The following is a 23,316-nucleotide window of genomic DNA, read 5'->3' on the forward strand; positions in this document are numbered from 1 at the left end:
TTCAGTGGCCCCATTCTTGGTCACATGAGCATCTCCATAGTGTACTTTTACAACAAGGTTCTTTGCCCAGACAGCAATATCTTGCCCCAGTGCAGCATCCCAGATGGGTTTGCCTCTGTGCTGCCAGTTGCTCTGCTTCCATTGCTGTAATCACCCCCACAGGGCATTTGCTACCATCCATGAATCGGTGTAGAGATAGAGAACTGGCCACTCTTCTCATTCAGCAATATCTATAGCCAGCTGAATGGCTTTCACTTCTGCAAACTGACTTGATTCACCTTCTCCCTCAGCAGCTTCTGCAACTTGTCATGTAGGACTCCATACAGAAGCCTTCCATCTCCGATGCTTCCCCACAATAGGGCAGGACCCATCAGTGAACAGGGCATATTGCTTTTCATTTTCTGATAGCTTGTTGTGCAGTGGGGCTTCTTCAGCAAGGACCACCTCCTCCTCTGGTGATATCCCAAAATATTTGCCTTCTGGCCATAATCATTTCCAATATTCCTGGGCGACTGGGGTTTCCTATTCGAGCCCGCTGAGTAATCAGTGCAACCCACTTGCTCCATGTAGTATGAGTTGCATGATGTGTAGAGGGGATCCTTCCTTTGAACATCCAGCCTAGTACCGGCAGTCTGGGTGCCAGGAAGAGCAATGCTTCAGTACCGACCAACTCTGAAGCAGATTGAACTCCCTCATATGCTGCCAATATATCCTTTTCAGTTGAAGTGTAGTGGGCCTCAGATCCTCTGTATCCCCAACTCGAAAACCTGAAGGGTAGAACTCGAGTGTCCCGAGGTCCTTTCTGACAGAGGCTCCAGGTGGGGCCATTCTCCCCAGATGTGGTGTAGAGCACATTCTTTACATATTGTCCTGCTCGGACTGGCCCAAGGGCTACTGCATGAACTATCTTCCATTTAATACGTTCAAATGCTTGTTGTTGTTTGGGGCCCCATTTGAAATCATTCTTCTGGGTCACTTGATAAAGCGGGCTTACAATCAGACTGTAATTTGGAATGTGCATTCTCCAAAACCCCACGACATCTAGGAAAGTTTGTGTTTCTTTTTTGCTAGTTGGTGGAGACATAGCTGTTATTTTGTTGATCACAACCATTGGGATTTGACAACGTCCATCTTGCTGTTTTATTCCTAAAAACCGGATCTCTCGTGCAGGTCCTTTGACTTTATTTTGTTTTATGGCAAAACCAGCCTTCAGAAGGATTTGGACTGTTTTTTTCCCTTTCTCAAAAACTTCCTCTGCTGTGTCACCCCTCACAATGATGTCATCGATGTACTGCAGGTGTTCAGGAGCTTCCCCCTGTTCCAGCTCAGACTGGACCAGTCCATGGCAAATGGTAGGGCTGTGTTTCCACCCCTGGGGCGGTTGATTCCAGGTGTATTGGACTCCCCTCCAAGTGAAGGCAAACTGCGGCCTGTACTCTGCTGCTAGAGGGATGGAGAAAAATGCATTAGCGATATCAATTGTGGCATACCACTTGGCTGCTTTTGATTCCAGTTCGTACTGGAGTTCTAGCATGTCTGTCACTGTAGCACTCAGTGGTGGCGTGACTTCGTTCAGGCCACGATAGTCCACTGGCCATATGGGACTATTACAGAGTGAGCGAGTCTTGCTGATCACTCCTTGGCTCTCCAATTGACGAATTAGCTTATGAATTGCAATCAGGGAGTCATGTTAGTATCAGGGAAGGTGAAATTCTTAGTATCTGTTAAACATTGTTGTAATTCTTGCCAGAGCCTAGAGTGCACTTCTTCTCTAGGGACAGTGTTAATTGCAGTCCCTGGCTCCTTTCCTGGAGTTGCTGCTACTGCCACCAGTGACTTCTCTTTTCTTGGTCCTGACCCTTTTCAATAAAAACTGACTTACCCCGTGCACCCAGCAAGCAGCATAACTTGACTTCTCCAAAAAAGGAGTCTTATTGTTTAGATATATATTTAAACTCTGAATTTTTATCAGATCTACATTTTAGCCAAAATACTGCTCTTTCTTCAATTGGTTCCTTGGTTCAGATTAATACACAGTATTTAATCTTTCTTTTTAAAATCATTTCTTCTTACACTTATGGGTTTACCGGATTCCCTGGTGTATTGCCAAATGCTTTACCATGCAAGGAGGTACTGTACACCAGATTTCCCCAAGACTCTTCCTTTCTCCCTTCTACCTCTTGCTTTGCCCATCTCCATCTGCACCCCTTCGCAGAGCTACAGAACCACGGATTGGGACTCCACACTAGCTTCATACAAAAGTACATCTCAATCACACTTCACACAAGAGTCTTGCCCAACCCGCAAGGCAATACTTAATATTTCTTACCTTGGTCTGTGTACAGAGTTACCAGTTAAATTCTAAAAACTGTAGTGCCTATCTTCCTTTCTTCCCTAATTCTTCACCAGTTGTGCCTTCTTAACCAGTCTCAGTTCTGTTGTCAGCTCTCTGCAGAACCACCATCACCAATGCACAGGACTGCTGAAATCAGCAGGGCATGCCTTCCTGCTACGGTGGTAACAGGGCTCCCCAGAAGCAACAGGCTCCTGGATGAAACCCCAACTTGTGAGAAACAATCTGTAGCCAATAACAAAGGCTCGGGCGAGGATCTCAGTGAAGTAGCATTTTTATTTGCAATTACAATGGTGGGCGTCCTGCAAGCAAGACTGCACAGCAAAAGTATATTATAACCTTATATTCCCTATTACCCGACACCTGATTTCTCTCGTTTCCTCATTGGCTGAGTACTACAGGTTCACAACCTACTAAGCGCCCATCTATACCATATATGTACAATTTTATTTGACCAACCTTTAATTTCTGCTTTTCTTTTTTTTTTTTTTTTTTTTTTTTTACTGATTTCACACTGCTAATCTCGTTTTTCTTAGCTATCCTCCTTATTTTGGGACAGTGGGACTTTCCACTGTCCCCTTATCTGCTTAACATGCCCCCCATTGTTATGCCACTGTTATGCCTGCACAATCACTTTTGAATACGCAAGGTTAATGGAATTTTACGCTGCAAAAACACAACTTTAATTCTTAAAGCAGCATGACCCTCTGGCGTATCAGCCCCTCCTCTCAGCAAACTTGCTGAGGGTACACTATCCCATCATCCAGATCATAAATGAAGATGATAAACAGGACCGGACCCAGTATTGACCCCTGCAATTCTCCACTCTTTACTGGCCTCCAACTGGATTTTACACCACTGATCACCACCCTCTGGGCTTGAACATTCAGCCAGTTTTCTATCCACCTCACCATCTACTCATCCAGCCCGTACTTCAACAGCTTGTCTAAAAGGATCTTATGGGAAACAGTGTTGAAAGCCTTCCTGAAGTCCAGGTAGACTATAGCAACGGCTCTCCCCTCATCTATCCGTGTTGCAGGAAGAACGGCTGAAAACACGACAGACACCAGTATGGTCAGATCATGCTCTCTCTTTATTACCTGAATAGCCTGACTTTTATAGCAAATTTAGCAGGGGCGGATAGAGTCTCACACAAGATTATTGGTCTTATCAGTGACATAGACAGTGGGATCGCGTGCACCCTCAGCCAGGTTGCAGATGACACCAAGCTGAGTGGTGAAGTTGATAAAACAGAAGGAAGGGATGCCATCCAAAGGGACCTGGACAAGCTTGAGAAGTGAGCCCATGTGAACTGCATGAAGTTCAACAAGACTAAGCACAAGGTGCTGTACTTGAGTTGAGTCAATCCCAGACATGAGAACGGACTGGGAGAAGAACTCATTGAGAGCAGCCCTGCAGAGAACTTGGGGGTTCTGATGGACGAAAAGCTGGACAGGAGCTGACATATGACTGTCCAGTTTGCATGTCTATTCCCTGACCTGATCCTGTTCTAGCAAGGGTACATCTGCCTTGCTCCAAGCTTTCCTCCTGCTCTCTGGGACCTGGGATTCCTGAGGGCCAGACTTGCTGTTAAAGACTGAGGCAAATAAACCATTCACGACCTCAGCCTTTTCACTGCCCTTTGTAAACAAGTCTCCCATTTCCTTCAGCAAAGGGCCCACATTTTCCCTAGTCTGCCTTTTGTCACTGATGTACCTGTAGAAGCCCTTCCTGTTGTCCTTGACATCCCTGGCCAGATTCAATTCCATTTGGACTTTAGCTGTTCTAACTTCATTCCTGGGTGCTCGGACAATGTCTCTGTATTCCTCCCAGGTTACCCGCCCTTGCTTCCACTCTCTGCATGCCTCCCTTTTGTGTTTGAGTTTTGCCAGGAGCCCCTTGTTCATCCATACAGGCCTCCCGGCATTTTTTCCTGACTTCCTCTTTATTGAGATGCACAGCTTGGAAGAGGTGACCCTTGAATATTAACTATTTTTCTTGAGCCCCTCTTCCCTCCAGGGCCTTATCCCACAGGACTCTTCCAAGCACCTCTTTGAAGAGGCCACAGTCTGCTCTCCTGAAGTCCAGGGCTGTGAGCTTGCTTTTTACCCTGCTCCCTCCCCTCAGGATCCTGAACTACACCATCTCAAGGTCACTGCAGCCAAGGTTGCCCTTGACCTTTGTATTCCAAACAAGACCCTCCTTGGTGGTGAGAATGAGGTCCAGCAGAGCCCCGCTCCTTGATGGTTGCTCTATCACTTGGAGGAGGAAGTTATCATCAACACATTCCAGGAACCTCCTGGATTGCTTATACCCTGCTGCGTTGTCCCTCTAACAGATATCGGGGTTGTTGAAGTCCCCCGTGAGGACCAGGGCCTGTGAATGTGAGGCTGCTTCTATTTGTGTGTTGGGGGTCTCATCCACTTGCTCTTCCTGGTCAGGTGGTCTATAGCAATCAACTCCACTACAACCCCTGTGACAGACCCTGCAGCCACTCCAACTCCTACAATGGTCCCTGCAATCACTCTAACTCCTGTGACGGGTGCCATGGCTGGGCCAGAGAACCAACCTGTGCCATTATCAGTTACCCCTATATGCAAGAGAAAACAATGGATGCAAAACTCAGGTCCTTTAGAAAGGAAAGGAACTCCTACTCAGACAAGGAAGGAGGAAGAAGATGACAAGGCAGGATACTCCAAAGTGGGGACATCATGTGAACAGAAGGACAAAGAGGAAGATATAAATATGTCAGTAACCACATGATCCCTAGCCCAGTGTAAGCTATGAGATACGCGAAAAGATTTCAGCCATTGTCCAGCTGAGCACATTGTCACCTGGATGCTCCAATGCTAGTATAACAGAGCCAATAGCCTAGAATTAGAGGGCAAGGAAGCCAGGCAGCTGGGATACCTTGCTAGGGAAGGGAGCATTGACAAAGCAATTGGATAAGGGTCAGAAGTCTCCACCCTCTGGAGGTGTCTCCTGTCAGGTGTGAAGGAAAGGTATCCCTTCAAGGAAGATCTTGTATGTCAACCAGGAAAGTGGATCACCATGGAGAGGAGAATCCAATACCTGAGGGAATTAGCCATACAGGAGGTGACTTTTGATGACCTAGACAACGAACATATATCCAAAGATCCAGATGAAGTCAAGTGCACATGACCCATGTGGCAGAAGTTTGTAAGGAGCACACCATCATCAAATGCTATCTCATTGGCAGTAATGAACTGGAAAGACCAAGAGGAACCCACGGTGGATGAATTGACTAGACACCTCTGGCAGTACAAAGAAAGTCTCTCTTCCTCCCTATTGGCTTGTGTGTCAGCTGTGAAGAAGCTTACTCAAGAGGTCCACCAGCTTAAAGAGAATATATCTTCCTCCCCACCTGTATGAACCTGTACCTTGGCTATCAGGAGTGTCATTCCTCTTCAAGAAAGTTGATATAGTGGGTGCACACCACATGCCATGCTGTGGTTTTACCTACGTGACCATGGAGAGGACATGAGAAAATGGGATGGAAAAATCTACCTCGACCCTTGCAAGGTCTTGGTAGTGGGGGGACTGCAGGGGTGGCCTCTGTGAGAAGACTCCAGAAGCTGAGCCGTGTTAGATAAGGGCCAGTTTCAGCCAGCTCCAAAGGAACCTGCTGCTGCCCCAGAGATGAGCCAATAACTGATGTTGTTTGCGCCTCTGTGAGAGCAGATTTAAGAAAGGGGAAAAAAAAAAAAAAAAAAAAAAAAGCTCTACCACAGCAGCTGGGAGAGCAAGGAATGAGAAACAGCCTTGCAGACACCAAGGTCAGTGAAGAAGGAGGGGGAGGAGGTGCTCCAGGCTCCAGAGCTGAAGTTCCCCTGCAGCCCATGTAGAGGAGACCATGGTGGAGCAGGTTGTCCCCCTGCTGCCCATGGTGTACCATGGTGGGTGGTGGAGCAGCTTTCCATGCTGCATCATGTGGAGCAGGTAAATCTGCCCTGAAGGAGGCTGTGGCCTGTGGAGAATCCCCTTTCTGGGATAGTGGAGAGAATCAGAAAAAAATGAAAGCCTTTGGGCTGAGATAAAGACAGTTTATTAGGACAAAAAAAGAAAGGGAAAAAAAATAATGTTAATAGCACTTACTACTAATAATAATGTGTAAAAAACAAGCGATGCACAGTACAATTGCTCACTACCCGTTGATGAATGTCCAGTCTATCCCTGAGCAGCAGTCCCCTCCACACTGGCCAGCCATCCCATATTAATCGTTTAGCATGATGTTATATAGTATGGAGTACCCCTTTGGCCAGTTTGGGTCAGCTGTTCTGGTTCTGTCCCCTCCCAGCTCCTGCTGCACGCCCATCCTGCCCACAGGCAGGACAGAGTGAAAAGCTGAAAAGTAGGACTTCAGTGTAAAGATGCTGTGGTTTGGCAAGAACGGGATATAGACCCATGAGCCACCAGAGCTGATTGGTGGTTGAAGTCAAGGCCGAGTGTGAGCAGCTAACTAATGGAAAATGGGAAGCAGTCAGTACTCCTTGCTCCCCACTTTGGATGCATCCTTAAAAATTGGTCTAAGTTTGAGTAAATATTGTAATCTGTGGTGGACCCAATATAAACTGGATGATCACAGAATCACAGAATGAACAACGTTGGAAGGGACCTCTGAAGATCATCCCTACTGAGCAGAATTACCTAGAGCACATTACGCAGGATGGCATCCAGGAGGGTTTTGACTATCTCCAGAGAAGGAGACTCCACAACTTCTCTGGGCTACCTGTTCCAGTGCTCAGTCACCCTCACAGTAAAGAAGTGCCCTCTCGTATTCAGCCGGAACTTCCTGTGCTTCAGTTTGTGCCCATTGCCTCTCTCTGCCAGTCCTGTTGCTGGGCACAACTGAAAAGAGACCAGTTCCATCCTCTCAACACCCTCCCCTCAGAAATTTATATACATTAATGAGGTCACCCCTCAGTCTTCTCTTTTCCAAGCTAAACAGGCCCCCTCAGCCTGTCCTCGTACGACAGGTGCTCCAGTCCTCTAATCATCTCAGTATCCCTCCTTTGAACTCACTCCAGTAGTTCCATGTCCCTTTTGTACAGGGGAGCCCAGAACTGGACACAATACTCCAGTTGTGGCCTCACTAGGGCTGAGTAGAGGAGGAGAATCACCTCCCTTGACCTTCTGGCAACACTCTTTTTGTTGACTATTCCTCATCACATGCTTGGAAATGACCTCCAGGATGAGCTGCTCCATCACCTTTCCAGGTGGGTCTGACTGGCCTGTAGTTGCCTGGGTCCCCCTGAACTTGCCCTTTTTGAAGACTGGTGCAAGTTAAAATTCCACCTGAAAATGCATGGAAGGCCCACATTTGTTTACTGACAGAACCAAAGACAGATGAAAGCTAGAAAGTCCCTGAAGAGGTGTTGAATGCAGTGGCTTCTTTTCCATGGGCAGGAAAACAGCCTGGGAGAGAAAAAAAAATGTGCTCCCAGTTCAAATTGAGCTAAAACTAGAAGCTATCTACAGGCTTGGGGCAGAGTGGCTGGAAAGCTGTGCAGAGGAAAGGGATATGCCCTGATGGAGGCTGCGGCCTGTGGAGAACCCATGTTGGAGCAGTGTGCTCCTGAAGGATGGACCCCGTGGTATGGACCCTTATTTGGAGCAGTTCTTGAGGAGCTGCTGTCTGTGGGAAGCCCACGCAGAATCAGTTCGGGAAGGACTGCATCTCGTAGGAAGGACCCCACTTTGGAGCAGGGGAAGAGAGTGACCGAGAAGGAGCAGTGGAGACAAAGTGCTATAGACTGACCGCAACTCCCATTCCCCTGTTCCTCTGAGCTGCTCTGGGGGAGGAGGTGGAAGAGGGTAGATGGGGGGGGGGGGAAGGTTGTTTTGCTTCCTTTCCTTTGTTACTCACTTCTCTAGCTTGTTAGTAATAGGCAAAAAATCTTACTGTCTCCCTACTCTGACTCTGTTTTGCCCATCATGATAATTGTTGAGTGATCTCCCTGTCCTTATCTCAACCCTTGAGCCCTTTCCACCACATTTTCTCCCCTTTCCCTTTGAGGAGGGGGAGTGAGAGAGCGGTTGTGGTAGAGCTCAGCCGCCCACCTGAGTAAAACCACCACAGTCACCAGAAGAGGAATAACATCAGAAGAAGGAGCACAGAAAGCTTTGTGACAAGTAGAACCAACTGAGGACTTGAAATTGCTGTTTAAAAGGACAAAATTATTTTTAATCCAGTTATACTTACCTTAATGGGACTAACCTACAGTTCTAATCCCTGGACACAGGATTCCATAGTTCAGGTAATGCAGGAAGAACAGCTGAAAACATGACACACACCAATATGGTCAGATCATGCTCTCTCTTTATTACCCGAATAGCCTGACTTTTATAGCAAATTTAGCAGGGGCGGATAGAGTCTCACACAAGATTATTGGTCGAAAGCACTCAGACAAACAACTGCAAGAAAACAACCCCACCTGCAAGAAAACAACCCCCTTGTGATTAGCAGTCACATAGATCCCGTGCTTGAAGCCAGCTGCTGGCAACAACATTTTTAATTCCTCAATCGGGCGATAAGGGAACATCATCATGGGAACTCCTTGTAGTCGTCCTGGTAGCTTGGTTTGCTCAGCTGCAGCAAGCCATGGCCTCCTTGCTGTTTCAAAAATTCCTCAACAAGGTAACTTTAAACTTAACCCATCTTCCAAATATATCATCTTTTTGAGTTTGCTCACATGTACCTGTTTTGCCTGTTTTTGTAAATGAGGGAACTCCCATCTGTGCTATACCACTCACTGTGAATAAGACAGATTTGTGTCAATTAACAAACTCGAGCAATGCTAGTATCTCCTCTCCACTTTCTCTCTATCCCTGTGTATGCTATTGAAAGGGAAACTCTGTCATGTATAGACTTAATTAATAGTACCGATAAGGAGAATGCCATCCAGGGATCGTATGTAGGTTCGTGGAATTTGACTGGACAATATAAAACTATTATTACAGTTGAAACTACCAATTATGATATCATAAGAAATTATGGAAATAGAAGCAGGCCTATTGGCCTCTATTTGTGAATAGCCCCAGGAGGAGTATATTGGCTATGTGGTCTACGAGCGTGTAACGCACTTCCTCCCGGATGGTATAGGACCTGTGTCCTGGGAGACTTAGTTCTGGATGTTAGAGTCTATAACCACTCAGATATGAGGGGTTGGCCTAGATCACAGCCTATCTTTATGACACCTCAGGAAATACGAGCAGTGTATAATAATCTTTCAGAAAGAAATATCTTGTTTCATTCTTTGTGAAGAGCTTTAGTCCCCACATTGGGAATAATAGAACTTGAGAGGGCAATAGTAAATATTTCTGCAACATAGAAATCATAAGCAGTGCTACTACTGATGCTCTTGGTCAAATACAAACAGAAATAGAACAGGTATCTCAAATAGCCTTAGAAAACCATCTTGCCTTAGAAACCCTACTTGCGGCTCAGGGAGGCGTCTGTGCCGTGATGAAGCACAGCTGCTGTCTCTATGTAAATGAGAAGAATCAAATCCAAACAGATATTAACCAAATCTGGCAAGCATCCCATTTATTTCACCAAGTGTCTCAGGATGCAGCCATTAACAATGGGGCTAGATTTCTCCTGGCTCACATCATGGTTGCCAAACTTTAGGTGGTTAAAACAACTGTTTTTATTTGTTGCATTAATGATAGTTATAGTAATCATATGTAGTTGTACCTTGCAATGCATGCATATCTGACTAAATTTGTGTAGAGCTTTGTTTAGCTGACCTAAGCAAATAATTTTATCAAGATGAGATATGGATAATATAGGACTTCATAAAATAGGCAGAAATCACAGAATCACAGAATCATCTAGGTTGGAGGAGACCTCTAAGGTCACCTAGTCCAACCTCTGACCTAACACTAACAAGTCCTCCACTAAACCATATCACTAAGTTCAACATCTAAATGTCTTTTAAAGACCTCCAGGGATGGTGACTCCACCACTTCCCTGGGCAGCCTATTCCAATGCCTAACAACCCTCTCAGTAAAGAAGTTCTTCCTAACATCCAACCTAAAACACCCCTGGTGCAACTTTAGCCCGTTCCCCCTCATCCTGTCACCAGGCACATGGGAGAATAGACCAACCCCCACCTCGCTACAGCCTCGTTTAAGGTACTTATAAAGAGCGATAAAGTTGCCCCTGAGCCTCCTTTTCTCCAGGATGAACAACCCCAGCTTCCTCAGCCGCTCCTCATAAGACTTGTTCTCCAGACCCCTCACCAGCTTCGTTGCCCTTCTCTGGACTCGCTCGAGCACCTCCATGTCCTTCTTGTAGCGAGGGGCCCAAAACTGAACACAGTACTCAAGGTGCGGCCTCACCAGAGCTGAGTACAGGGGGACAATCACTTCCCAACCACTCATCTCCCAGCCTGTAGCTCTGCTTGGGGTTATTGCACCCCAGGTACAGGACCCGGCACTTGGCCTTGTTGAAGTTCATACAGTTGGCCTCAGCCCATCGGTCCAGCCTATCCAGATCCTCCTGCAGAGCCTTCCTACCTTCGAGCAGATCGACAAACGCACCTAACTTGGTGTCATCTGCAAACTTACTGAGGGTGCACTCGATCCCCTCATCCAGATCATCAATAAAGATATTAAAGAGGACTGGCCCCAGTACTGAGCCCTGGGGGATGCCACTAGTGACCGGCCTCCAACTGGATTTGACTCCATTCACCACAACTCTTTGGGCCCGGCTATCCAGCCAGTTTTTAACCCAACGAAGTGTACGCCAGTCCAAGCCATGAGCAGCCCGTTTCTTGAGGAGAATACTGTGGGAAACAGTGTCAAAAGCCTTACTGAAGTCAAGGTAGACCACATCCACAGCCTTTCCCTCATCCACCAAGTGTGTCACTTTGTCATAGAAGGAGATCAGGATCGTCAAGCAGGACCTGCCTTTCATAAACCCATGCTGACTGGGCCTGATCACCGGGTTGCCCTGCAAGTGCTGCGTGATGACACTCAAGATAATCTGCTCCATGAGCTTCCCTGGCACTGAGGTCAAACTGACAGGCCTATAGTTCCCTGGGTCTGCCCTCCGGCCCTTCTTGTAGATGGGCGTCACATATGCTAGCCATCAGTCGACTGGGACCTCCCCCGATAGCCAGGACTGTTGATAAATGATGGAAAGTGACTTGGCCAGCTCCTCCGCAAGTTTTCTCAGTATCTTTGGGTGGATCCCATCTGGCCCCATCGACTTGCGTACATCCAAGTGCCATAGCAGGTCGCCAACCATTTCCTCATGGATAGTGAGGGCCACATTCTGCTCCCCATCCCCTTCCACCAGCTCAGGGTGCTGGGTATCCAGAGAGCAAAAGAAGTGTTTAAGGACAGGTTGGATGGGGCTTTGAGTAACCTGGTTTAGTGGAAGGTGTCCCTGCTCATGGCCAGGGGGTGGTGGTGGTGGTGGTGTGTGGAGTTAGATGATCTTTAAGGTCCCTTCCAGCCCAAACCATTCTATGATTATATCAGTTCCACCATTCTCTGATTCTCAGATTCTCTGATGTTGGAGCAGTTTCCTCCTGATGAATGGACCCTGTGGCATGGACCCATATTGGAGAAGTTCTTGATGAGCTGCTGCCTGTGGGAAGCCCACATAGGATCAGTTTGGGAAGAACTGCATCCTGTAGGAGGGACCCCACACTGGAGCAGGAGAAGAGAGTGACTGTAAAAGAACAGTGGAGATGAAGCATTATTGACTGACCGCAACCCCCATTCCCTGTTCCACTGTGCTGCTCAGGGGAAGGACACATAAGAGGGTGGATGGGGAACGTGTTTTTACTTTGCTTTTAGCTTCTCACTGTTCTAGTCTGTTAGCAATAGGCAATAAATTATATTCATTTCCCTATGTTGCATCTATATTGCTCGTGATGATAATTGTTATCTCCCTGTCCTGATCTCAGCCCTTAAGCCCTTTTCATCATATTTTTTCCCTCTTTATCTTTGAGGAGGGGTAATAGCAGTTGTTGTGGAGTTCAGCTACACAGCAGGGTAAAACCACCACAGTTGGCAGAATGGTTACATCATAACCTAGGTCATACTAGTAGGGAAGTGTTTTACTTTGCTTCACAGAGTAAGGGCTGGCACATAAAGAGAAAAACTTGTAAAACTATTCTTACAGAATGTCCGTGGTGTAGACTGAAATTAAAAGCAGATCATCCTGCTAAAGCACCACCTCTACATATCAACGAAGGGAAAACTTTATGGTCCATCTGGCAAATTGATCATTTTGGACCATTCAAATCCTCTGTGGGATATTAATGTACCGTCAAAGGAGTGAAAGTAGTCTCTGGCTTGATTATGACAACTAAGTGTCAGAAAACCAATAGGTGAAACACAATATGAGGACACTTGTCTTGTTTCTCACATCTACCTACCTTGATATTATCCACAGTGATAATGGCTCACATTTCTCATGTAAGGAAGTGCAGGATTGGGAAAAACAAGGATTCAATGGGTATTTCACACTCCATACTACCCTCAATCAAATGGGTTGGTAGAAAGAGCAAATGACTTGTTGAAAAGGAATCTCAAAGCAAGGGAGGCTCAACGGAATACATGAGTTTTCAAGGTGCTCCATCAATTAAATAACCGATGCAGACCTAATGGAAGCCCTGTAGGCTGGGTTTTCTTTGTAAAAACAGAAATTAGCGCTCCACCTACTGGGGAAAGAGTATATCCGACAAAATTACAGCCAGGGCTGCTTTTGATGGTCAATTTACCATCCATTGGTTCTGTACCTATAACTAACGAATCCTCGTGGCTCACTTGCCTGGGAAGCTACTTCTCTAAATTATATGAGGTCTTCCAGGGCCCGGAGGAGAACCCATCTGCTTTTTTTTTTTTTTTTTTGAACGCCTCTGTCAAATAGCTAGAAAGTGGACAGATCTAAATGCAGAGGAGGAGGAAAATAAAATAATAAAAAAAAAAAGTTTGCCATGCTGTTTATAGGGCAGTCAGCTCCAGACATTAGGAAAAAAAGCTGCAAAAGATAGAGGGGGGCAGAGGAATATCAATCTCTTAGCTGATCAACAGTGCCTATAAGGTTTACAATAACTGAGAAGTAGAGAGAAAGAGAGAAAAAAATGAGAGTACTGGCATCACTCATAGCAGCAGCTATGAGAGACAGACAGGGAGCCTGTGGGAGAGACAAAGGTAGGAGTAGAGGTGAAATGGAGGAAATTTTAGAGAGGAAAGGATGAGAGTGGGCAAGGGAAGCACAAAAACTGTTCGCTTGGGCCCCAGTTGATGTGCTATCTGCAAGAAGGAGGGACACTGGAAGAGAGAATGTCCACTGAAGAAGAAAAAGAAAGCAAGCAGTGAGGCAGTGATTATGCTGGAGGACTCATACTGATGAGGACCTGGTGATGAACTTCCAGTTTTCCCAGCAGATCCCCTGGTTCCAGTGAAGCTGAGGGCGGGGGGAAGGGGAATAAATGATTTTCTGGCTAGTAGAGCAACTCATTCAGTAGTAACAAATTGCAAAGGATCTTTAAGTAAAGAAAAAATTCCAATTGTAGGAGCAACTGGGAAATGGCTTTTAAGACCCTTTTTACAATCCATGGATCATGAGATTGGAAGGAAGGTTTTTGTTGCACCAATTTTTATATAGGCTCAAATGTTCTCTCCCTCTGTTGGAAAGAGATTTGTTGTGCAAACTGCATGCACAGGTAACCTTCTCTATAAACACAATAAAAGCTAAAATTCCTGAAAATGCATGGAAGGCCTAAATTTGTTTATTGACAGAGGACAATAGGAAAGCCAGCAAGTCCCTGAAGAGGTGTTGAACGCAGTGGCTCCTTTCATATAGGCAGGAAAAGTACGTGGGAGAGCAAAAAACGCACTCCCGGTTTTGATTGAGCTAAAATCAGGAGCTATACCCTTACGAGTGCCACGATATCCAAATAGCCTGAGAGCAAGGAAGGGGATGGAGCCACTAATAGATAATTTCCTATTTTATGGGCTAATCCGTGAATGCCAATCTAGTTTCAACACCCCAATACTACCAGTAGAGAAATCAAATAGCAGTGAATATAGGTTTGTGCAAGATTTGCAAACCATAAACAGACTAACCGAAGACATCCACCCAGTAGTGCTGAACCCTCTGTCCTGGTTTCAGTTAGAACAGAATTAATTTTCTTCCTAGTAGCTGGTGGAATGCTGTGTTTTGGCTTAGGATGAGAAGAGTGCTGATAACACCCCGATGTTTTAATTGTTGCAGAGCAGTGCTTATACTAAGCCAGGGACACCTCAGACTTTTGCTCTGTCCTGCCAACAGGCAGGCTGGGGGTGCAGTAAGAGCTGGGAGGGGACAGACCCAGGACAGGTGACCCGAACTAGCCAAAGGGGTATTCCATACCATCTGACGTCATGCTAAACAATATATAGGGGTGGCTAGCCGGGGGGAGGGGGCCGGACTGCTCGGGGTTAGGCTGGGCATCGGTCAGCGGGTGGTGAGCAATTGCATTGTGCATCACTTGTTTGTACATATTATTATTAGTAGTACTATTATCATCATTGTATTATTATTATTATTATTATTTTCCTGTCTTATTAAACTGTCTTTATCTCAACTCATGGGCTTCACTTTCCATTTCTCTCCCCCGTCCCAGAGAGGGAGGGGGGAGGGTGAGCGAACGGCTGCGTGGTGTTTAGCTGCCAGCCGGGTTAAACCACGACACCCTCATACCCTCCCAACAACACTATTCAAAAGAGACTGATACTTACAGTACTAGATATTAAAAACGCCTTCTTTTGTATACCCCTGGAGCCTGATAGTCAGACTATATTTGCTTTTGTGTGGGAAAACCCCACAGCAGGGAAAAAGACCCAAATGTGCTGGACAGTACTACCACAAGGATTCAAGATAGCCCTTCATTATTTGGGACTTCTTTGGGGGCAGATTTAAAAAACTGGCAGAGAAAGGAAGGACTTCCAACAATTAATGGGAATTTTAGGCTGGGTCTGGCTGGAATGGAATTAACATTGCCTGCAGCAGCCCATATAGTGCTGTGCTCTGCACTTGTAGCTAGAACAGCACTGGTATCACACCAATGTTTTGTTTTATGCTGAGCAGTGCTGGCACAGCATCAGGACTCCCTCCAACACCCCCCAAAGCCAGTAGGCAAGAAGCAGGGAGGGGACATCACCAGGGCAGCTGACCTAAATCCACCAAAGGGATATTCCATACCATATGATGTCACACTCAACAATAAAAGGTGGGAAAGAAGAAGGAGAATGGGGGCAAGAAGACGTTATGAAGACATCAGTCCTCTCAAACAACTTCTACGCGTATTGAGGCCCTGCTTCCCAGGACATTGATGGGACGTAGAGAATATATATATATATTTCTTCCCTCTGCTTCCACGCAGCCTTTCCTTGTTTTTCCCTCTTACCTTTCCCTTTAATTGAATTATCCTTATCTCAACCCGTGAGTTGTTCTTTGCTTTACTTCTCCCCCTCCTCATCTAAAGGAGGGGGAGTGAGAGAGCGGTTGTGGGGTTTAGCTGCCCAGCACGGTAAAACCACCACAACCTTAAGGATAGAAAATAATATAAATTGGCTTAAGGGAGAGGGGATGTTAGGGAAGATACCATCATCAGGAAAGATACCATCACGAAGATACCATCCTGACTTCTGGATCAGTCGACGGGCTGAGCCTCTCATGTCCCGTCCCCCCCCATTGGGATATCTTTGGGTGAGATTTAAGGGCTTGAATAACCTCTGAAGTCTTTGTACCTTTTAACACATTAATAACCAGGCTGTGTACCTGTGTATTTCATGCATGCTAGCTTGCTTTTGGAGACAGTAAATTATCGCTGGCAATCCAAAGAACCTGTGTACCTGTTGCTGTAATAAATTGCACCTAATTGCATTGATCCTAGCTGTGACAGTTCTCACTGAGCGTGACTAGAGTAAGGGCATGTTAAGTTGTTGGAGAATCCATGATTGTGATAGTTCAGTATCCTGAGTCCGACCAGGCCCACATGGGTTAATAAGTTAGTGGTGAATCTGTGACCATGATAGTTCAGTACCCTGACTCTGACCAGACCCATAACGGTTAATCAGCTTTAATGTGACAGATGAGAATAACGTTGATACCATGCTGATGTTTTAATTCTCCCAGAGCAGTGCTTACACTAAGCCACTTTTAAGCTTCTCACACTTTCCTGCCAGTGGGCAGTGGGGGTGCAACAGGAGCTGATGATGTCATACTGAACAATTAATATGGGGTTGCTGGGGGTGACCGGCTGCTCGGGGATAGGCTGGGCATTGGTCAGCAGGTGGTGAGCAATTGCATTGTGCATCACTTGTTTCGTACACATTATTATTAATACAACTATTATTTTTATTATTTTCCGTGCTTTCCTGTCCTAATAAACTGTCTTTATCTTGACCCACAGGCTTTTTTTTCTATTTTTTTTTTTCTTTTCTGATTCTGTCCCCCATCCCAGAGAAGGAGGGGGGAGGGCAAGCGAACAGCAGTGTGGCGCTTAGTTGCTGGCCAGGTTAAACCACAACACAGTAACACGGTGTAAGGCCCACAAAAAGGGTGATCATGACATAATAATAGGGAATAGGAAGCTACTAGGAAGAAAATTAACTCTGTCCTAACTGAAACCAGGACAGCTGTCTTAGCAGCCAAGGAAGCAGCTAAAAGAGCACCAGGAGACCTACAAAGCATGCTACTCCTCTGTGCAAAGACCTAATTTAATCTACCAGAATATACCACTAAATAGATCCAAGTAGCAAAAAAACTAAAATGCACAAAGCGAAAAGATGGATGGTGGGAAATCCCTAGTGAACAGACCATGATAACAGAAACTGACTGAACAGTTAGTGAAAGACTTAGATGAAGGTGTGAAATGTGTTCATCTGATTTGTGTCAATATGGAACAATGCTAGGGCCATATGATATGATGAAATGTGACCTTCTGTCTTACACACCCTTGTATAACCACAAGTCTAAGAAAAACAGAGTGGTTAATGTATATAGTTCTTGTATGTTGCAAAGGAATGGTCCAGCAATTCGTGTTAATAGGGGATAAGAGAACAAAGGGGTTTTAGAATAACTGGTAACTATTATGACTATTCCATGGGACACTATGCAAGTCTCTGATATCTGGCCAGGAGATTAAGGAGAAGGGAAAAGCTGAAGGATGACTAAAAGACAAAGCTTGCAGGGGATGCTGAACAAGTCTCTGACATATAGCCAAGTTGGACGAAGGAGAAGGACAAGAAAAAAAGCCTGGGAGGAAGACTATGAGCCTTCAGCACAAGAGACCCCTAGAGGGACTACCGGAGACCGATACACATGCGCCAGTAGGAGGGTTTGGATTCCGGGAACTAATTATAATAACCCTGTTTTTTTTAGAAGTAGTAATGAATATGTACTAGCCCAGGAACATAAAAATCAGCTGCTTGATGTAACAGGTATGCGTCTTGGTGGAGCAGAGACTCCCGGTGCACCCAGTGCTGTTTGCTTACCTCCATTCATTTAATAAATTGTAAACTTTGATTGTAATCCTATTTGGGATTTAGCCATTTATTACAAAGGGACACATTTTGGAGCCAAAACCACGGTAGGCAGCCTGAAGCGCTTTTCAATTGGACCAAAAATGCAAGCTATCGCAAACCAAATAGTGCACAAGTGTCCTGTCTGCCATGCTAACAACCCCAATATCCAACCAAAACAACTGCCAGGGAAAACAGGAAAAGGAATGAAATATGGGGAGTACTGGCAAGTGAACTTTTCCAAATTGCCTAAAATAGGATCATATCAGTATCTTATAGCGCTGGTGGACACATTCACTAGATGGCCAGAGGCCTTCCCAAGATGAACTAATAAAGCTAGAGAGGTAACAAAAGCTTTACTGAAAGAAGTAATCTCACGTTTTTGAATATCAGAGGGACTTTCCTCAGACAACAGACTTCATTTTATATCAAAAGTAGTTCAAGAAATATCGAGAGTGACTTGCAGAAAACAGACTCCACAATCAAGTTAAGTTAAACTTAATAAAGTTAAAGATAAACTGAATAAAGCTAAGTTTTCCATCCTCTATTAGGATTTTCCCATTCAAAGGCAAAGAGTTTCTGGCTTTCAGTTGCCACGGGCAGGCAGAAAAAGTCTTCCTGTAAATCTAGTACCGTGAACCAAACTTGACTGTTTTTCTCATTTTGTAATTCCAATCATTTTTCCCAATTTAAATTTTAAGCATTGCAAAAACACACCTTTTCCTGTTGGCCAGTTGCTCCTATTACATTTACAGACTAATTAACACAGAGAAAGAAGCTTCCTTAACCAAAAAAAAATTCAAGCCTCTCTCTTTGTTCCCTAGCTTTATTTCTACCAGTGGACCTGCTAGGGTAGATGCCCCAGGTCCCTGTCATTCCTGACCTTTGTAAGTTTATCCCGCCGCCTAAGACAATTTCTTTCTGATATCAGGGGCTGATTGCCCTAGAAAGAGGCTAGCCAATTGCCTTGCCTCTGTTTTCTGAAGCCAGGTCCAAATTTTTTTATTTTCTTTTTTTTGTTGCATTTCAAAGTTGGTGCAAAAATTCCATAGGGGTTTCTTCTGGACCTTGCTAGAACAGATTCTCAATTCCCAATTTAACCAGATTTTGGTATTTACATAACTGTTCACAATTTCCGGGGTAATCATGGTCTCAGTGGAGGGTTGGTTAGGGGAATGCAATCATCGACAGTTCCCTGAGCGGTCCCACTGGCAATCTGAGCTCACTCATAAACTCAGGTTGTTTTAAGAGTTAACTGCTTTTCTGTTTCCATGACAACTCTCTAGGACCCATCTTGATCCCTCTGCCCCAGACGGCTCACACCCATGATTTAGAGCTCTCTGATGCGCTTCGTTTGTCTCCAGCCTCTCCCCTCACAAAGAATATGGAACCATGGATCAGAACTCTGCACTCGCTTCGCAGTGATGCTGCATCTCACTCACAGCACAATCATGCAGTCACACAGAGAGGCCCCTTGCACTTCCATATACCTTGTGGTATGTGGACTTGCACAAACCACATGAATATCACTTAAAACAATAACCAAACCTGTTTGTATCATCTCTGGCCGTGTTCCTCGTGGAGTAATTCACTTCACAACAATACTTTGCCTCAAACACATACACTTACCCAAATGCTTTCAACATGAGATACCCAGACATCCATAAAATAAGACATACAATTATTAACACTCCAATTAATATCCCTCCAGCAGCTGCAAATATTACCCAGGTAACCTTGTCACAATTTTGAGAGGCCTACTTACCTTTCTCCTGCTTCTTATACAGTCATTAGCAGGTCTTTCCTGGCTCCCAAAACTGGGATGCAGCAGTAACCTCGGATTTGCTTGATCTACTCCCAAGATCACTAATGGCTGCACTATCGGTCAGCAAATCCCCCTTGATTCTATCGGTCAGCAAATACCTCTTGACCACTCTATCAGTCACCAAATTGCCCTTGACTGCTCTATTGGTCAGCCTGTAGGCTACCCTCCTCCCATATGGGGACTATGCTGCATGCCAGATGTCTCTGCGCGATTTATCAGCTGCCCCGGCCACGCGTACGACTTACAGGCCCTTCCTGTACTGTAAAACATACTGTTTGTCTGCAGCTTCAGGAGGTCCTTGTCTGCTCCCGCAGTGAGCGGCTGAGAGTGGAGGTTCCTCCAAGGAAAATACTCGGGATGCACCTACGAGCGTCCGCTCCGCAGTCGATCCCACAGCCAAACAGTGTCTCCTGCCTGGCTTGCCAAACTGACTTGTGGAAAATGGACTCCACAATCAATAAGATTGTAAAGTAGGTATGTTTATTCAGCGCTGGGCAGCACAGGGGGTAGTCCTGCCAAAGTCATGCGCACCTGACACGGCAACTTGCTTTGATTTTATTCAGTAAAGAGGTACATATGCCTGAAGTTTCACAATATGCCTATACATATTCATAACCTGTCCCCGCTTCCTGTTAAAATTAGTTCCAAGGAGTCATTTCCGTAAACTCCTCCCATCTGCGCTTGCACAGTGTATCCTGGTGGTGGTTGTCGGGGGTCATGGGGATGAAGATTGATGACTTCCTCGTCACCGCTAGTTGACCTCTTGTCTTTGCACAGACTCAGTCGCTCCTTGGCTCTTGTCCATCCTCAGGACCAGTTTCTACCAGTTTCTTAAGCTAGACTGTCCTGGTTTCAGTTAGGACAGAGTTTGTTTTCTTCCTAGTAGCTGGTGAAATGCTGTGTTTTGGCTTGGGATGAGAGGAGTGCTGATAACATGCCGATGTTTTAATTGTTGCAGAGCAGTACATACGCCAATCAAAAGGACGTTTCAGCTTCTCACTCTATCCTGCCAACGGGCAGGCTGGGGGTGCAGCAAGAGCTGGGAGGGGACAAAGCCAGGACAGCTGACCCAAACTATCCAAAGGGGTATTCCATACCATCTGACATCATGATAAACAATATATAGGGGTGGCTAGCTGGGGGAGGGGCGCCGGACTGCTCGGGGTTAGGCTGGGCATCAGTCAGCGGGTGGTGAGCAATTGCACTGTGCATCACTTGTTTGTACACATTATTAGTAGTAGTGCTATTATCATCATTGTATTATTATTATTATTATTAATAATAATAATATATTATATAATGCATTATTATATATTATTTATATATACAATTAATATATATATTATATTATTAATAATAATTATAATATTAATAATAATAATAATGGAGCCGCTCCAGCTCCTGTTCCTGCAGCCGTTCCAGCTCCTTTTCCTGCAGCAGCTCCAGCTCCTGTAACTGGGTTAGAGAAACGAGCTGTAGCAGTGCAAGTTGCCCCTGTAGAGAAGGTGAAAAAATGGTATAGAGATTCAGGTCGTTTAGAACGCAGAGAGTATTCTGCCAAATCTAGTTATAGAGACGACTATGCTAGGCCATCAGGGATTCAGGAGGAGGAAGATGAGGATGTTGAAAAATCAACAGTAAATACCTGAAACCTATACCAGTGTGAGCTACAAGATGTGCGAAAAGATTTTGGTCGTTATATAGGTGAGCAGCTTGTCACCTGGCTGCTCCGATGCTGGGACTCTGGAGCCAATTGTGTGGAATTAGAGGGCAGGGAAGCTAGTGTCGTGGTTCCGCTCGAGTGGGCAGCCGAGCTCCACCACAGCCGCTCTCTCACTCCCCCTCCTCAAAGAGGAATGGGGAGAAAATATGTGAAAAGGGCTCAAGGATTGAGATAAGGACGAGAAAATCACGCAATAATTATTGTAACGGGCAAAACAGACTCGGCATAAGGAGATAGTAAGATTTATTGTCTACAACTAACAAGCGAGAGAAGTGAGAAAACAAAGAAAAAAAAAAAAAACAAAAGCACCTTCCCCCCCATCCACCCTCTTCCACCTCCTCCCCCCGAGCGGCACAGGGGAACGGGGAATGGGGGTTATGGTCAGTCTACAGCACTTCCTCTCTGCCGCTCCTTCTCGGTCACTCTCGTCCCCTGTGCTGTGGGGTCCCACCCACGGGATGCAGTCCTTGATGAACTGATCCGGCGTGGGCTTCCTACAGGCAGCAGCTCTTCCAGAACTGCTCCAGATATGGGTCCGTACCACGGGGTCCATCCCTCAGGAGAAAACTGCTCCAACCTGGCTCCCCTACGGGCTGCAGCTCCTGCCAGGTCACCTGCTCCTGCGTGGGCTCCTCTCCACGGGCTACAGGTCCGGCCCGGAATCTGCTCCGGCAGGGGTCTTCCACAGGCGGCAGCCTCCGTCGGTGCAGGGCCACCTGCTCCACCGTGGTCTCCTCCACGGGCTGCAGCGTGGAACCCTGCTCCACCGTGGTACTCCATGGGCTGCAGGGGGACATCCTGCTTCACCATGGTCCTCACCACAGGCCGCAGGGGACTTCTGCTCCGGCTCCTGGAGCACCTCTCCCCCTCCTTCTACACTGACCTTGGTGCAAGGCTGTTCTCTCACTCCCTTGACTCTCCCGGCTGCTGTGTGGCGCAGCGTTTTTTCCCTGTCTTAAATATGCTCTCAAAGAGGCGCAAAACAACATCGCTTATTGGCTCGGATCTGGAAAACAATGGGGCCCTTCCCAAACATGGGGCAGCTTCTAGATCTTTCTCACAGAAACCACCCCTATGGCTCCCTGCTACCAAAACCTTGCCACGTAAACCCACTACAGCTAGGCGGATGGGATCCCATGCTAGAGACGCAGGCATTGACATAGCAATTGCAGATGGAGCACAATCTCACAGCCTCTGGAGGCGTCTCCTCTCAGCTGTGAGGGAAAGGTATCCCTTCAAGGAAGAACTTGTATGTCTACCAGGCAAGTGGACCACTATGGAGAAGGGAATCCAGTACCTGAGGGAATTAGCCATATGGGAGGTGATTTATGAGGACCCAGACCATGGACAAACATCCAGAGATCCAGATGAAGTCAAGTGTACATTACCCATGTGGCGGAAATTTGTACAGAGTGCACCATCATCACATGCCAGCTCATTGGCAATAATGGCCTGGAAAGACCATGATGAACCCACAGTGGATGAATTGACTAAACAACTCTGGCAGTACGAAGAAAGTCTCTCCTCTTCCCTACAGGCCTGCATCTCAGCTGTGGAGAAACTTTCTGAAGAGTTCTACCAACTTAAAGAGAATTTATTTTCCTCCCCACCTGTACAAACCAGTGTCAGCTATCAAGGGTAAGCATCCTTCCGTGCAAGGAAGACAATATAGTGGGTACACACCCTGTGCCACCCTGTGGTTTTACCTACGAGACCATGGAGAGGACATGAGAAAATGGGATGGAAAATCTACCTCGACCCTAAAGGCACGGGTATGGAAAAAAAGGGATTATCTGAGAAGCTTGCTGCTCCAACTTCCAGCAGGCAGTCCTCCAGACACAGAAATGAAGATTCTGACCAGGA

At 46.0% G+C, this 23,316-nt stretch overlaps 1 long non-coding RNA gene across 1 annotated transcript in view; it reads left to right on the forward strand.

The window, feature by feature from the left end:
* Positions 1–22,387, forward strand: part of LOC311426441 — a 290,718-nt gene extending 268,331 nt beyond the window's left edge. The window contains exon 2 of the long non-coding RNA XR_014686758.1: positions 21,514–22,387. This is a non-coding gene — a long non-coding RNA (uncharacterized lncRNA). The remainder of the gene's footprint in view (positions 1–21,513) is intronic.
* The last annotated feature ends 929 nt before the right edge of the window (positions 22,388–23,316 follow it).

Source organism: Aythya ferina (genome assembly GCF_964211825.1).
Source record: "Aythya ferina genome assembly, chromosome: W".
NCBI classification, from domain to species: domain Eukaryota; kingdom Metazoa; phylum Chordata; class Aves; order Anseriformes; family Anatidae; genus Aythya; species Aythya ferina.